The sequence below is a fragment of the Lutra lutra genome, chromosome 7 (genome assembly GCF_902655055.1).
Source record: "Lutra lutra chromosome 7, mLutLut1.2, whole genome shotgun sequence".
In the NCBI taxonomy this organism is placed as follows: Eukaryota; Metazoa; Chordata; class Mammalia; order Carnivora; family Mustelidae; genus Lutra; species Lutra lutra.
In genome coordinates this window covers 83,071,012-83,088,768 of record NC_062284.1, presented here as the reverse complement: position 1 = coordinate 83,088,768, position 17,757 = coordinate 83,071,012, and the positions used below count along the sequence as shown (strand labels likewise).

Below are 17,757 nucleotides of genomic sequence, written 5' to 3'. Positions count from 1 at the left end.
AGCTTCATGGCTGCCCCCTGAACTCATCCTTCAAGGGGCAAGGCTCTGTTCCCACACTGAGCTTGGGGGGAAGGAAGGAGGAGAGGGCATGCTTAATGGAATACCGAACATTGCTCCCTGGGCGTTAGCACTTGGGGCAAGCAAAGTCAGGGTCTGGGAAAGAATGGAGTAGAGAATGCTTAATGAGTCTTTCCATGGCTACGGAAGGAAAGAAAAGGGATTTGCCTTCAAGAATCTCAATTAGCCTTCCTCACTGTAGGGCAAGGGGAGCCAAGGAAGGGTTTTCCCAGGAAGGAGCCTTGGAAGTTTATAAGGAGAGTGTGTGTGCTTTGTGTTTCTCTATCAAAATAAAAATGTCTATGTTTTCACTTAATATGGGACCAGATCTTCATTCTGAAACTGACCCACACAGCTCTGCCTACTGCCCGTATTCACAACTTGCATCCTTTCCACTGTAAACCCCTCACTGGTTGTGCAAGGCATAGACACGGGGTGGGGGGTGCGGTTTCAGATTGGGAGGGAGAGGAGAGACTGGAAGAAGTTGAGCCCGGTACCAACTTCACTAATACAGCAGCCCCATCACTGAAACCCTGCTGCCCCTGCCATGACATGTGGAGTTTCCACACAACGCATCATGCAAACATCTGCAAACAAATGATAGCAATGCTTTTTAATGTACTTGCACCAGTATTAGTGTTTTTGCTATTTAAAATACAGATGACCAGAGAGGAGAAATGGGGACAAGCAATGTTCGTGGGGCATGTGAATGATTAGCGATAAATATAAGGAAGAAAACATCTTCTCTTCAGGAATGGTGCACTTTGGTTTTATTTCTCAATTCTTATTTAGTCATTTTGAAACATCACAAAATATATCTGTATAATTCATATCCCAGAACCTATGAACACATTATATTACCAATTTAGACCAAAAAAGAGGTATTTAATCCAGTAAAATAATTGAAACTCTAAGAAGCTGTATGCTGATTTAAAAATTCTTTGATGCAACACATATTTAAATTTCTCCTACAATTTAAGTATGGATTGAATGCATTAGCCAAAAGCATTAGAGATGATATGACTGTGAAAGTATTAATACGTACAAATGAATTACTTAATTTGGGAAAAAGAAACCATGTCTGCTTTTCTCCTCCCCACCCCCCGCCAAAAGCCTACATATATGGCTTTAACTAGAAAGAACTAAGGGGAAAACATACAACATTCAATAAATTTGTTTAGTTTGGGGTTTGTGCATCATGCACTTCTTATTGTCTGAAGAACTAAACACTGGCCCTATGATTCTGAAATTGTTTATGATTTTCTACATCAAAAAGGCAAAGTCATCTAAAAGGGAAACAGCACCAAAGCATTACCGTAGTAAGTACGGAAAACGCTTCTGTGTATTTGGCCAGCAACAAATTACAGGGACTTCTTTCATTCCACCATTTTCTTTCAAAGACTCATGCTGTCCACCATGCCTTCCTCTTCCTTGAAGGAAATGAGAGTGTCTAGCTACCAAAGCAGGGATTTCTCCATTTGTAACTGGGGAAAATGAATAATAGCCTTTCTCTGACAATCTGGTAGGAAAAATTATACGATACGATAATGGGCGATTAACATTCTCTAGGAGATGACCCAAACTTCCCCTTGACAATGACATTCTTCAGGCTCTGGGTGAGGCTGCTGCTTGAAGTGACAGCACCTGAGGGAATGACGGAGCTGTGACAGCCAACGTCTCTTGGACAGAAACCTCAGGAAGATGCAGGCATGATCCATGGTCTGGGTGGGGTACATGAGGGGGATCCTTAAGAGATTCCAGAAGGCATCAGCGGAGACGAGCTTTGCATCAGACTGGACAATGGATGTGGATATGTTTGTTATTATTCCTAGCAGGACTTTCTACAAAGGGAAGGGATTACCGGATTATTCCAATTTCACTTTCTTAATCATGCCAAAATAGCAATGTATATAAAAAGAGGGCACTTTTGAAGGACCAAAGTCCAGTAATAACTTAAAAGACATCTGAGTCTTTGCTGAATATGTTTCTTGGCTTCAACAACTTGCTACAGGGGTTGCTTTGAGTGGCAAAGCTTAACGTTAACTATTTAATCCCCTTTACACAACGAAGGTAGGAGAATGTTCTCTTTTCCTTACAAAATAAATAAAGGTAAGAAGGTTATCATGACTAATTCCCACCTTTGAATTTCCAGCAGAGATGAGGAATAGGGTGGATTTCACCCCTTCTCTACTTAAGTTTTAAGAGTGTGGCAGTTATCAAGTGACTTCAGAATGAAGAATGTAGGGGCACTTGGGTGGCTCAGTGGGTTAAGCATCTGCTTTTGGCTCAGGTCATGATCCCAGGGTCCCGGGATTGAGCCCCATTTGGATGGCTCAGTGGGTTAAGCATCTGCCTTTTGGCTGAGGTCATGATCCCAGGGTCCTGAAATTGAGCCCCACGTTGGGCTCCCTTATCTGCAGGGCGGCTGTTTCTTCCTCTTCCTCTGCCCCTCCCCCCTGCTTATGCTCTCTCTCTCTCTCAAATAAATAAATAAAATATGACCAAAAAAAAAAAAAGAATGAAGAATGTAGAAACTTTGAGTGGTGGGGAGTCTTGATTTGAGCTCAGAGAGAAGATAGAAGCTATTTCTGGCTTCAGAGCTACAGCAACAAACATGTATTGACCCTTCCCATGTGGCAGGTCCTCTACTAGGTACTCCATACACAAAGACGAAAGACTAAGATGCAAACCACTGAGTGAGGCAGTCCTGTGGGACAGAAAGTCAAGTGAGCCACAGAGAGTGGGTGACCTAGACCTTGGCCTAGGCTTGGAGCCTGAACGTGGACCTGATGTATGAAGGTGCTCTGCTTTCTGAGTACAATCTGCAGGCTATTGTTCTGAGGTTCTGTTGTCACTGTTATTGTCTTTGTTCTTACGTAAATTCTTCTTCCAATGACAACTTTCCTCTACACATCACCTGCTCTATGTCAGGAAGAAACACTGTGTGTTCTCATGAATTAAGTGCAGAGTTGATAAAAAGACACAAAGTACTCTCTGATCACAACTCTGAACCGAAAAAAGAGATCACATCAGATTTGAGATTCCAATGTCACACTAACTCTGCCAGGTTTAAAATTTGTTTTTTAACTGATAGAAATAACCTCCCTCACTAACCTCCCTCACTAATCAGCTGAACAGATCTTGAGAATTTTGCATTTTTGATGGGCATTATACTTGGTTTGCTCACTCAGTAGCATCTGGGGAAAAAAAAAAGGTTTACACTTTCATTTTCAAACTATCTTAAAATCCTGTTGAGGACAACCATACCATTGTCCCTCCTTCTGACCTCAGCAGCTCACTGAGGTTAGTGGTATGATTCTACCCAACAGCAGGGTGTCGAGATTATCAGTGAATCGGTATGATGTAGGTCAGTACTTGATGGTAAAAGGAAGAGGTACACATCTGTGACTTTGATTTTGTTTTCCAAGTCTGATCCCCAAATCTCATGTTATGACATCTGTGACATCTGCTACAAATTTGGAGCTAAGTCAAGCACAACCTTATTACTTCTAGTCTAATGCTCCATTCCTCATTCAGGCTCACCTAGGCCACTGAAAGGACAGGGAGCTAAGAAACACCGGGTGTGCTGGAAGCAGCTTGTGCTTCTGTGGGAGAAAGAAGGCAACGTCTCTTCCTCTTCTCTCTCCTGTTCATCCATTCATCTATTCAGTCATATTCGTATTTTCTCGTGGACAGCGCCCCTCCCCCACCCCCTTGTGCCACGTCAATGCTTGGCAGTGTATTTAGTGACTTTCTTTCTGCCAAAAGTAGAGTCAACATAAATAGTTCCATGAAGCACTGGGGTGTTGGCTCAAAGGACACAATGCTCTGCTTATAACAGCACCTGCTTGAAAGTCATTCTGATCAATTTTCAAAGCTTAACCATCTCAAGCTATGGTATCACATGTGTTCATCCAAAATTTAGTGAATACACAGCAATATGAAAGATATTAACCTCACGGACCTAGGTGCTAGAGATGTAAGCCAGGTTCCTATTTTCATTTCTACATGCTTTCTTTTTACCTCAGCAGAAGAAAGCTAAAGGCATCCATGTAAAACATGTGTTGAGGCTCAGAGAATATTCTAATGAAAAGGACCCTGACCTTCGGGGGGATCAGAGTCTAGTGGGGAGACTGACACATAAGCAAATGAATAAAATGTGATAAATGTGCAATTACCAACTCTCACCTCTGACTAGGACAGGGAGAGTGGAGCAGGAAAAAACTTAGAGCAGGGGTCTGGTGGAACTGGAGTATGGAAGATGATCTTTCAAGGACAGCGAAATACAATGGTTAAGACCCTGAGTGCTCACTTCAGCAGCATGCACACACACACACAGGCCCTGAGATCCACTAGTCAGCTATGAAGGCAAGGACAAATGCACACTGACATAGTGACACACAGCAAGGTTTCGGGCTCATCATCTTGCGCACTCCAGCTTTCTTTCCCTTAAGCAGCAACACCACTGGAATGTCACACTCCTATGGTTGCTGGAGAGGCTGGGTCCCCCCACTACCACAGCACCTTCCTGAGGCTCAATACCATAGCTTTATAGTCACGTGACTATACCAAGGAAGACCAAGGTCCACTGCGCTTGGTCTGAGGACCCTGACCTTCCACGACCCCTGCAATGCTTAAACACCACAGCTGACAGTGGGGTCCCTTCATGCCTACATCACAGCAGACAGCTTCTCACCGTGCAAGATAACACAGTCACCAACCAGACTGTCGCATCCCCTTGGGTGTTCTGAAGGGGACTGCCATGATTTAGGTCCTCATTGTTGGACATCCAGTTCCTTCCCCAAAATGCTTCCTGCCCTCTGCTTGCAGGAGGAGTTCAATGGGGGACAGCTTGGAGCAGAGGAAAGAGTTTGGGTTCTGGAGTCAGGCTAACCAAGCTTTCAATCTTCCACTTGTCTCTAATTAGCTGGGTGGTCTTGAACAAGGTAGGTTCTGTGGATCTCAACTTCCCAATCTGTCAGAAGGGTTAATGTTCCATAGGGCTGTCGTGAGACCTGTGACAACCGCGGCCCTCCTTTAATTTCCCTTCTAGAACTTATTCGCATATCATCTCTCTCCTCCGCTAGTCTTTTACCTTCGTAAGCTGGGGAAATCATTCTGTGCACTGCTGAAACCCTGACAGAAAAGGGCCCAGAAGGTGCACAATAAATATTTGTGAATAAATGAGCATTCTAGAGCCCCGTGCTGAGCCCAAGGGAGGCATTCAGCACATGTCAGCTCTCTTCTCATTGGTATGAAAAGCAAAGGGTAGAAAAGCAAAGGGTAGGCCAAAGATGACTTTTCTAAATCACTATCTTAATTCCAATTTTAACAGAAATATTGGCACTGCATTTTTCCTAAATATTAGAAATATTTTGAATTAATTTTTTAAATATTGGGAATATTTTGTTTCTCTGTATGTTGTCCCGCAGCTCTGCCTTTCCTATGGCATGATACCAAATCTACAGTGTCACCACAAACCCTGTGAGCCAACTGCAATCAGGGCCTCAAACCAGTGCAAACATTTCACACATACTTGGGCAAAGCGCCAGCAATTCACTGAGTGTCAGCAACTGCCCACTGAATTTTCTTTTGAAGGATTCACTCACGGCCTATTCCAGCAGTAATTGGCATTCATTTTAAGATGCTGAATGCCTCAGACATAACTTGATTAGGTAAATGTACACAGCCACCGCCACTGGAAACCAAAATCAGCTCTTAAAACCCCACCATCTTCCTTCTGATTTCATATCAACAAAAGTCCACACAATTATCAATGGTAAGTGAGCAGGCACTAGGTCTTGCTTATGTTAGCAGATCAAGGTCTGCATCGTCATTGCCATCTGCCTCTTGGGAACCTACAGAGTCTCTGACTTGGGCAGAGTTAGAAGCTAAGACACAGGGACACTATTTGGGCCATAGAGATAGTAAACAGGCTGCCCAGACTGTCAGATCCACACTGGAGGACACACACAAGCATACTCTTTCCTACTTACCACCACCATGACACATAACAAGGAGAAAAACCCTAATTTGAAGACCTATTTGTAGAGTCAGGGTTCAGCCTGAGTCTCTCTCTCCATTAGAGGTTCTTAACCCATTGCTCGCTTTGAATAACAGCTGTTTAAGCGTATGCTCTTCCTGAGGCAACATTCAAACAAAAAACTTGGTGTATACAATTACAAAAATCCCAGAGAGCTTCTGCAACCCATCCACTGACCTCAGGTCAAGAACTCCGGCTTTAGACCATAGCCAAATGTCCACATGTATCCTGTACCAGGTTGGGCACTAAAGGGGACTGAATAAATGATTCCTTGAATGGATGAGTAATCAAATGAATAGGCAAAGGAAGGAATGCAATAGACCCAGGCAAGGGAGAACCCAGGACTAAAGCAGACACTTGCATTCGGTGTGGAACCACGAGACTGAAAGCAACAGCCAGTAAGTTGGTTTATTCACAAAAATTGCTTTGTCGAATTATACACAGCTCCTCCCCTTCTAAATGCAGACGGAGGGAGGAAAGGAAAAAGAGATAATGAAGGTTTGCAAATGAAGTGGGTACAACTGTGCAATCAATCAACATTTTCTGAAAAAGAATCTGCATCACTTGCCAAAAATCTGAACTGAATAACTGAACCAGCATTCTGATGAGAATGGACTTTGCCACTAGCCAGTCATTTTTATTTGTCTTCCAGCTGTCTTGATTCTTTTTTTCCAGGAAGCTACTGGTCTCTTCAGTTTAGTGGGTTCAGACATGGCAATTTATTTAACCACGGTCAAATGCATACTCCACGTTTATTTTTTTAAATAAAACTTTACTGCGTGTCTCCTCTGTGCCAAGTATTACATCAGTTGCAAAGGATAGAATTCAAACACTCACCTAAGTATTAGTTGAGGGCCTACTAAGTGCCAGGCCCTCTAGTGATAAGCCAAAGGAGCGTGAGCAAAGCAGACAAACATGCCCGCACGGAGGTGACATGGCGGGGAGGGGGGAGGGGGTCAGGCAACAACAACAATACACACACACACCTCATTATGTAAGTAGCATGAAAAAAAAAGGGAAGAAGGGGAAAAGGTGGTAGGAATTTCTGTATAATATAAAAACAAAATCAGGAAAGACATCTCCAACACTCTATCTGAGTAGAGAGAAGGATCGAGTGAAGGAGTGGCATGATGTCCAGCTGAAGGAAAACCAAATATCAAGGCCCTGAGCTGGGAGACACTTAACCTAGTTCAAGAAATGGCAGGAGTCAGTACCCTCAAGGAATCTAGAGACTGGGGAGACAGAAATATAAACTGTAATACAGTAATGGTTTCTTTGGAGGCTCTCAAGAAAGGGAACATCTAACTTCAGTGAAACTCAAAGATTTAAAAGAGAAGAAGATACTTGGATTAGAAAGAAGAGAAATTTTCCAGGCAAAATGGTGGTAAGATGTGGGTTGAGGTAGAGGGAAGAGTCTACACAGTGGTACCAATTCAACAAAACATACTTAAATTCAGCAAAACATACATTTCCCCTGTAGGGAAAGAAATGTCACGAGACATCTGTTGGCTAAGTCACAAATGGCCTTACGAACACTGCCAAGGAGTTCATAATTTACACACAGTGATTGGGATCCATCCTAAGCATTTGAGTAGAAAAGGAACGTAAGCACACGTATGTGTTCTATCAAAAGGGTAGGGATGCACAGAATAGCTTTGGGTCTGCAGGGAAGATGAAATTATGGCTATTGCATAGTGTAGGCAAGAAATGATAATGAGTTAATCCTGGGAAATAAGTCAGAAAGACTGTAGAGATGAGTTTGGTTCTAAAGGAATTTAGAAGGTGAGAATGGGAGAGTTTATAAATTGACTATTAACAGAAGAGGAAGAACACAGGGGAAGTCCAGGTGTGTGGGTGGCAAACAGAAGAGAAGTTTCAATCATTCCCTACAACAGGACATTTAGAAGAGAAGGTGCTAAGAAGGTAGGACGTGGAACTGGAGGGGTCTTTAGGACAGGCCCGTGGAGAGGAGATGTCTGGCAGACCTGAGGCTTCAGGGTAGAGGTATGACTGAGGGGAGGACTATGCTGTGAGTCATTAGCATACAGTAGGTGGAGAAGCCACAGAGGGCAGAATGAGAGAGGGTTAGGGGCCAGCGGGAGGAACATCTGCATTTATAGAGAGGAAAGAGAATCAGCAAGGAGCCTGAGAATGAACCATCAGAGGGTAAGAGGTAGATAAAGAGGTGATGGTATCCTACCTACAAAGAAGAAAAGCAGAACATTTGAAGAAGTGACTCTTCAACTATGTCAAATGCCACAGGAGAGCTCTGAAGACCTTGGATGGGGGCACTGCCGTCCACTGAGGAATAAATGAGAGGCGACGACCACCAATTCCACACCTTAAATTCCTTTTTTTTAGGATTTTGTAAGTGAAAGGAAAAAAGAATAAGGGATAAAGGATGGGCAAGGAAGAGAGGTGGGAGAATACCCAGGATTTTTTTTAAGTGACTTGAGAATGTTTATACCCTTAGAAGCAGCAAGCAACAGCCACACGATATAGAAGATGGACAACCCCGGAGGAAGCTACAAAACTGTCCAGAGTTCAAGGTAGGCTGAGAAATGGGGGAACATATCACTTTAAAAAAAATCAATATTTTACTATCACCTGAGTCTACAAAAGTGATGCTTCCTGGTGAGGTCCCTCATCCAGCCTGAAGGATCCCAACTTAAGAACAAGTTCTTCTAGATGATGGTCAGACAACATAATCACCTATGATTCACATTCCAAAGTATATTTCTATAGGAAAATACATCAAAATCAAGCTCTCATTGTCCTCTGGAAACCACCCTTTTTCTCTCCTGCTAGGAGTCTCCATACCACTGCTCCTACAGGCTCATCATTTCGGACTGATCTCCCTCTCCCTTGTTTTTCTCCATAATGTAAATACAGAAAACAAGCATTCTTCCCTAAGATCCAGGGCTCTACCACTACAGTGACTTTGCTTCCAATTTCATGAATATGCGAAACTCTCTCCGTATGCAAAGATGGCCACATGCTATGGAAAGGGTAATTTTAAGGCTTCTACCTCACCTCACACTACCAATAGTGTCCTTCACTTCACTCATCGAAAAGGATACTCTTTCTGGGCCCACTTGGTCTCCAGTCTCTCCTTCCTTGTATCTCTTGTGATGGCAAAAGCTTTTAAAATGTTATAAACAGAGGAGTTACCTGGAATTGCTTTTGGAGTCCTTCTAACTCTTGGATCCCAAAAGCAGTCAATAATTCCACTTTGCAGTCAAGATCCGTTAAATCCCCATAGACTAGTATTGCAACAGATTATTAATATAACCAGGTGTGAACTAAAAGCATATTAAGGAATCAGAGAATACAAAAGTTTCTTTTATGTGTTGGAGAAGCTATTGAAAAGGCAAAGAAGGACCTCTTATCCCCCCTGCGTTGTTTAGTGAATTTTATTAAGCCAGAGAAGAAAGAAACCAAGAACGCTATGTGTAGGAGAGAAGAAGCCTGTTTCCCAAGAACTATGTCTTACAGAAAACCATTGCCTCACCTTCAGTGAGGTTCCATGTTCTAGGTGGGAAGGAAGAAAGACAAGGTCTCCTGGAATTTCCAAAATGTTGTTGAAACAAGCCTCATCCTCAGTGCTCTGAAGGAAATACTCGATGCTCATCTTGTTCTTTCAACTCACTAGATTTTCTCTCTTCCTCCCTTTGAAGACAGTTCACTTTGGGGCTTTCAGAATCTGAGAGGGACTATGGGATCACTGATGGTCTTGGGTCAAGTTCACTTTTACTTGGGACATTGCTGCCAGCCACCTCTGTCTCTTTTCCTCATAATATAACCCCCAGTCAAGAAGAAGAGGAAGCACTCTTCCTTCCTGTATTGCCCTCAGAAGTGTATTTGCCTCATCTTCTCACATGACTATTTTAGAAGGAACTTCTTCCACAGTTAGCATGTCAGCCTGGGTCTAGCTCTGTCCTCTGTCATACACGTCAAAGGGTTATCACATTTTTATTCATCTGAATATGGAGGAGTACTTTAAAAATGGGAAGACAATTGTAGTTTATTAGAACACAATTCTGAGAGACAGAAACCCCCATTTCTAGTCTCAGCTCTTCCATTTACCAGCCAGTGAACGAGGGTAAGACACCTGACATGCAAGCCTTGGTTTCCCCATCTGTACAGTGACATAATCATTCTTTGCCCAAAGAGTTGTGGCAAGGACTAAATCTCAATATTTGTGACAGTTTTCTAGCATTAACCTAGCAAAGAGTAAGGAATAAATACATTTTAATACAATCTGGGTTTCTAAAAAGCTCTCTGTGGCAAAATAAAAACGGGTGCTGGTAAAGTGCTATTGATGAGGAAGATTACAGAGAGTCACTAAGGGGACAATCTATAAATAGAACTTATCTGTCATCTTCTAGGGTGTGTGTGTGACCTAGAGCCAGTTAGTAAAATCTCAGAGAAAAACAGTTACCAGAGAGATGAACCTATCACCACCTTCTCCGGCATGTTGTTCAAGGATTAAATGAGATGATGTATGTGAAGTGCCCAGGACACTATTTGACACAGATCCGGTAGTAATAACCAGCAGCTCCCTACTCCTTTCTCCATGACCTGTATTCTAGGGAATCAGGTACAAATCAAAAAGACAGGAAAAAAAAAAAAAAACCTCTCCAGATCTGGCAGAGTAAAATCACACGTCCTGGTCTTGTTCACAAATAAGACTGATGAAAATGGTCATTGGAGGTAGAATGTTTGGGCACAGCTGGACTTTGATTCTGTTTTCCTCACTCTCAGCACCACAATCTTTGAGAACAGTAAATGGAGAAGGGGGCAGTGGCATGGAGCGTCCCGCTGTCTATGTGCACATACATGGGTCAGCAGGTGGCAGGCATCCATGGATGTATACTTCCCATTCTACACGTAGAGGCTCAGCATCTTGAAGAACGTGGACCAGGTGGGCACTGGGATGCCTGATGGGACGCCACTGCCTACTGCAAAGACACGTTCGCTCAAGCGCCGCCTACCGCCACTACCGTAGCAGCAGAAAGGTTGTCTTCCCGTTTCTGCTGGGAGGGAGCATCAGTGCAGGAAACCAAACAGACCTACGGCATCCTGCCCCCCTTCTCTTCTTGCATCCTGATTGGTCGTGTCCTGTTTGTGGTCGGACCCATCTGGACAGCAGGTGTGGCGCTGCACCGGCTGCCCGGATTGGATTGTTGACTGTGAAATATTTCCGAAGGGCACAACAGACTGCCGACTGACCGTCGGTTAAAAACACGCGGCAGCCTCCCCTGTTTACACTTGTAAAAGCTAAATAGAAAAGAAACCCTATTTTGAAATTTCTGAAACTACATTTTGACCAGAGGCTTTTAACAAAGCCTCCGTCTATACTATCAGTCAAACGGTGAGCTTGGCAAGCTTGTACCGAGTGTATTAAAGGGGGAATAAGGTTCATGAATTTCAAGCTTGGAGGGCTCTAATTACCTCATGCTCAAACTTTAACTACAAAACTCAGATAAATTGCTGCACTAAAACCATAGAAGATCCTCCACCTGATTTGTGCCAGTGCATCTAAAGCTCAGTGAGGCTGATCCCAGCGAGGTTTTTCAAATCAGTCCTAAGGGAATTCGTGCTGGACCTGTCTCTAATGAGTACGCATGGATTACTTGGTTGTTTTGGTAAAGCTACCCGGTAAATGAGTCAATCTGAAATTTTATTAGCCGCAGAGCATCACGGCAGTCAGTCACATAGCCCAAGAATCCTGGGGAAATTAAAGCCATTTTCAGCATCTATCAGCCAGGTACCAGGAATCTGTTTCAGACCCTGGTCGGTAGTTGTAACGTTAGACTAATTGGCTAGTAGTTACAGCTGTCTCTTCAGTGTTTTTGTTCTTAGAGGTGTGACCTCTTCTCGAACCAATTTATGAACACCCCAAGAGGGGTCCTATATTTATTCTAGGTCAGTGTAGGATTCAGATTCAAAAATCAAACAAGAGCCAAGAAAGATAGAGGTCTGTATCTATAGATCATGGGGCAAATAAGCTCGAGTTAATGCAAGGACAGCTGAAAAGTTGGAATTTAGTGGATCTGGGAGGCAGAGGACAATGGAGAAAGCAAACCCTACGCTCCAACATTCAAAACATTCATATTTTTTTTTCAAAGATGGCACTGAGGAGAACTGTGGATTTCCCTCTGCCTGGTACAACATTCTCTGTGGCTATTTATCTAGTTACAAACTTTTATAGATGTGAAATATTTTAAGAAGTCCTTTAGAAATGGCCCGAGGTAATTTCAAACTTAACAGACCCTGTCCCACCAGAGCTCATTACAGTGAATTTTATAACAAAGTACCCTCTACTTAATTTTCAGAGCCTAGCCAAGCGTACTAGAAATGCAGCAGTATTAAGTGCAATTAATGGTACAATAAAAGCAGTGGAGGGCTATTTAACACCCAAGAACCAGCAGTAAACACTGGCTCCATGCTCTCCAACACTCAGCGATGTGTCAAAAGACCTGGTGTGTGAGATTTCTGTACGGGGGGTGGGGGATGTCTCTCCCCTGCTAGAGAAAAATCTTCTGTCCTTCAATAATTCCACCCAGAGACTGTATGAAAGGATATCAAGTTATTCCCTCCAGTCATGCCACTGGCATCCCCACTCCCTTTGAGAAGGAAGCCAACACGGTAAGCTAATATTCCCATCAGTGAAGCAAAAGGACAAATTCAATTTCACCAAAAATGAATCTAACAGCAAGTGACTCATAATACACAAAATGATTTGTGCATAACTAAGTTTACTGTCAGATGCCAGAAGAAGGAAAGAAGTAACCATTTAGAATACCATGCTTATTCTTTTCAAACAAACAAAAGAAGAAGAAGAAGAAGAAGAGGAGGAGGAGGAAAAGATGGGGGATGGGCAGGAGCAATTATAATGATGTTTGCAAACCTCTTTAATGATGAAAAATTACTGCTTAGAATTTGAATACGAGAGACACCCAGAAATGAGCAAAAATCTCTCTGGTTAATACAATCATGATCATTAGAGCATTTGTCAATTAGTTAGTTAATTTGTTAAATACAATATGTAGTCAACCAGGTCTGGAAAGATGATTTTATGTATTTACCCTCCATAAGTAATTAAAACAATTCTATCATAAAAATAAGTATTTGATTATAACTGCCTTTTAGTAATTTGCATTCAGGGTCCTAGCCTTTTATTTCCATTCCGGGATGAAACTGGTTGTCTAGCAATATACACAGGTTAAGAAGTACATTAAAGGTGTATTTTTAATTACAAAATCTGTACCAACAGCTAAAGCGCAGACAGATCTTCATAATCACAACAGCATAGACATGGCTTCAATCAAGAAAGCCATGGACATTCCCCAACTTTCATAGTATTAAAAACATGCTTCTAGTCTCCTTCCTTAACAAAATTCTCCCAAGAGCTTTGACTTTAGTTTTGATTTTTTTCGGTTTCTGACAGCCACTCTCAGATGGCAGAGGAAGCACCTGGAGCCTTGGTACACCCAACCGAAACCTCAGGCCAGAAGGCACTACACTGAGCCGGGGTCACCCTCCAACTGAAGGCACCTTAATGACACCAAATTGACACCAAAGACACTCCACAACATACAGTTGACTGCTGAATAGCACAGGGGTTTGGGGTGCTGACCCCCATGTAGTTGAAAATATGCATCTAACTGACTGCCCCCAAATTTAACTTCCAACAGCCTACAGGTGACCAGAGGCCTTACTGATAAAGAGTTGATTAACGTACTTTGTGTGTTATATGGATTATACACTCTATTCCTACAATAAAGTACATGAAAGCACAGAAAGTATTAAGAAAAGCAGGAGAAAAAAAAAAAACCTTTACAGTATTGCACTATATATATATTGAAAAAAAAAATCTGTGTATAAGTGGACATGCACAGTTCAAGCCCGTGTTCTTCAAGGGTCAACTGTAATCCTGACTACTTCCTCCCCAAACAGAAAGCATCCATGTCCCTAAAGACAAATAAACTTCTCTAAAATGATCTAAGAAGAAGGTGATTGTGCAACTGAAGAAAAAGACATGAAGGGGAGCTCCCAACCTTGGCCCAGAAATGCTCGTGCTACCATATGAACAAAGGAATTTTCTGCAGTAGAAATCTGGTACAGTTTCTAGAAAAGGTTCTTTTAAAAAAAACAGGCAAGACTAGACACGTTTTCAAAAAAGAATAAATTTGTTCTGGACAACTCCCCTCATTTCTGCATGAACTCAAATGGTTAAGAATAAGTCATTTGTACCAATGGTTTCAATCTGAGGGGTTCCTGTGCTAGTCCTCCCTTTAGAGGGTTTGCTAAATTATGCCATTATTTTTGTGAAAATTGACATTAGGAAGTCTTCTCGATGTACACAGACTGAAATAAATGTATCCATCCCACAGGCAGACAATTCTCAACTGACAAATCCTGACGAGTGCCTGCCCATCCCTCCTCCATGCCTACTGGGCCAAGGCACTGTGGGGAGAAGTAGGCAAAGGCCATGCAGTGACAGCAGCGCGGGCTTGAAAATCAGGCAGATCAAGATCATAATCGTGATCTTGCTATTTACCAACTAGAGGATTTCAAGCGAGTTACTCGATCTTGCCGAGCCTTGACTTTCTCCTCAGATACTTGCTCACAGAATTGAGAAGAGAATTCACGTAACATTGCGGCATTCTTGCTTGGACTCTTCTCTTGGCCCGCCCAGACTCTCCCTCTCAGCTAAAGGTACACAGACCCTGTCAGGCAAGGTATCCAGAGGCCTTATCCAGAGGCCTCACCCCCTCAGCCTTCTGTCCGTGGACAGTTGGAAGGCATCTGGTTCTACTCTGAGCTCCCACACCATATTCTTTACTGTTCTTCTAGCTTTCACTTTATACCTTGTATATAGTTTTCTTGTGTGTTTGTGCCCACATTTTAATTTGTGAAAAGATTATTTTCATTTATAACCTACAGTGTCAATAACTATTTTTGAGAAATAGTATTTTAATAAGTATTAAAATAATATAATAAATATTATTTATTTTAATAAATGTTTTAAGAAATGTTTTGAGCTTTTTTTTTTCACTTACTTCTGGCTACAGTGTCTGAAATAGGACAAGTAACTCTGGTTCGAAGTTTGTCTGATTTAACAAACATACTTGTTTAGAAAGTGAATCATCTGAGTAGGTGAAAAAGACTATTAATAATTCACACAGCAGTGTGCATTGATGCCACCAGTTTGCTTTTCTCTTAATCCCTAGAGAAACTGAGATGTACTGAGAGCTGGAATTTTGATAATGCTAAAAAAAAAAAAAAAAAAAAAAAAGGAAAGAAAGTGAACATTTCTGAACAATGGAGCTCTTGGAGGATTAGGAGCTTATCTTACCTCTCTTTTCCCCTAATGGTGGGCTTAGGGTGGGGGACATAGAATGACCTAAGGACATGTGGATACTACAGTCCTGAGGAAACCTTACTAGCAGATGAAGGAGGCATCAGCAACACTGAAAGAAAGGTATTCCAACCAGTTTTGATCTATTTCAAAATGCACCATGCTAGTTCTCCAGGCCCAAGGAAAGCTGCTCCCAGGACGTATAAGGCATGAAGGGATGGTCAATTTTCGGGGGCATCCGGGTGGCTCAGTTGGTCAAGCATCTGCCTTCAGCTCAGGTCATGATCCCGGGGTTCTGGGATCAAGCCTTGCTTTGAGCTCCCTGTTCAGCAGGAAGTCTAGTCTGCTTGTCCCTCTCCCTCTGACCCTCCCTTCTTCTCATGCTCTCTCTCGCTCTCTTTCTCAAATAAATACATAAGATCTTACAAAAAATGAGGATGGTCAGTTTTATCGCTGGGTTCCATCATGGGCACACAGGATCCATGGACTCAGCTAGAAAGCTAATCTCCATTTACACTATTTTTTCCCGGAAGGAGTCCACTGGTATTATCAACAGTGAACATTTATGTTTATAAATCTTTCTAATAGATCCTAATTTCCTCGAGGGTAAAGATCACAGATGAAATGCTCCTAACCCTGAATCAACATTTCTATGGACCCCATCGTCTTTCTATTAAGATGTGATGGTGATAATGTTTAATTTCCAGCAACTGAGAAAGGCGAGTGAAGAATGAAATGAGATCACAGGAAATGGTATCATTCAAGATATTTTTATTTAAGGACTTAGTGGAGATGTGAAAAATAAGGGAGGGAAATTTGTGGTCTCGGCAGAGGGCGGCTTGTCGCTGGCACTGAACATTCATCCTTGGGCTGGTGACACCAGCTCCTGTGCCCCAGGCAGAGTAATAAAGGCTTAATTCAGCATCCTTCCACCTGGCTAACTCAGGTTTTGTGAACACAAGAAAAAGAAGTTCACTTCAAGAATATCAATCTACTTCCTTTCATGAGCTCTAAATGCTCTCTAAAGTAAAAGATACATATAAGTGTCTCCTGACCTACTATACCTTTTAGCTTTAAGTGGAATCGACTTTATTTTCCTGTCAACTACAATTTTCACTAAAGACTCCTGACTTCTTTATGGCGTAATAAAGTTTTGTCTAGGATTACAATAAAAAGCTTTCATAATACCCGTGACCTGAACATTCTGGATTAATTTTTAAATTGCATCTGAAAATCAGTACAAATGGCAATTCAATGTTTATGTCCTTGAAACCAGATTCATCCCCTCACCTCTCTTATGTGGTCCATAACTTTTAGGGCAAGTTTCATTATGGAAAAGCTAAGTTGAAAAGAGAGGTTTGCAAAGGCTCAAGTTTACATTTATTTCTATCTGATGTCTTTTCTTCTGGAGCAAATCCATTATCATGCTCCTATGGGAAGATATCAATAATCTGGAACATATCCCTTTGTCACATGGACTCCATTAACATCTCCCTTTGACTACGTGGCCAAGGGAAAAGGAAGGAGCGGAGGAGGCATGGGAGAGCTTGCAGCAAATTTCCATTCATTCCTTTCACTACTGACTGCCCTTCCTTATTTCTCTCAGCACCTCCCCTTGCCTTGCAGGGTGAGGAGGAGGAGGCAGGGTGACATCTGACTCTCTAGTGTCACACACGAGTAACATTAAACCTGTGCCTTCCTTCTCTCCTTCTGGTCTTTCATGATGTCATTAACGGTGCAATGGGCTGGCCCAGGGAAGCGGGAGGGAGTTGCTTACTGACTTAGGAAAAGCATCTAATGAAACCTAAGCAACTAAATCCTCTTAATCACACAGCGAGATATAAGCTGACAAAGAAACCTGCCTTATTATTTGACTCAAATGGTAAGTTTCACCCTAGCATACAGCATTCTGTGATAGGAGCAAGGAACAGAAGTTCAAAAATATCATTCCTGAGGTTCGTTTATTCAGTAAGTAATGTATCGATCACCCACCATATTCCAGGGACTCGGACAACATTAAAGATATGATTAGGGACAAAAAGAGACAAGACCCTTGCTTTCATAGAGATTACAGTCTTCTGGATTACAGCTGCAGCAAATGGAACCCAACTAAAAGCTTAGCTTTGGTTATACCACATCTATTGTATCATATATTCTCAAAAATGCCAAAATCTGGATGTCACTGTGTTGAGAAGAAATTTGTTGAGTAGGAAAGTTAATGGTTGCAAACAGAGTATGTTCTATAAGAATACAAAATAATTTTTTCCCAGGGAACTTGATGGTTCTAAAA

The 17,757-nt window shown here is 42.2% G+C and overlaps 1 protein-coding gene across 2 annotated transcripts in view; it reads right to left on the bottom strand.

Moving 5' to 3' along the window:
- The window catches only part of NPAS3 (neuronal PAS domain protein 3), an 866,185-nt gene that overhangs the window by 445,896 nt on the left and 402,532 nt on the right, over positions 1-17,757 (bottom strand). The gene's annotated exons all lie outside the window — the stretch shown is intronic.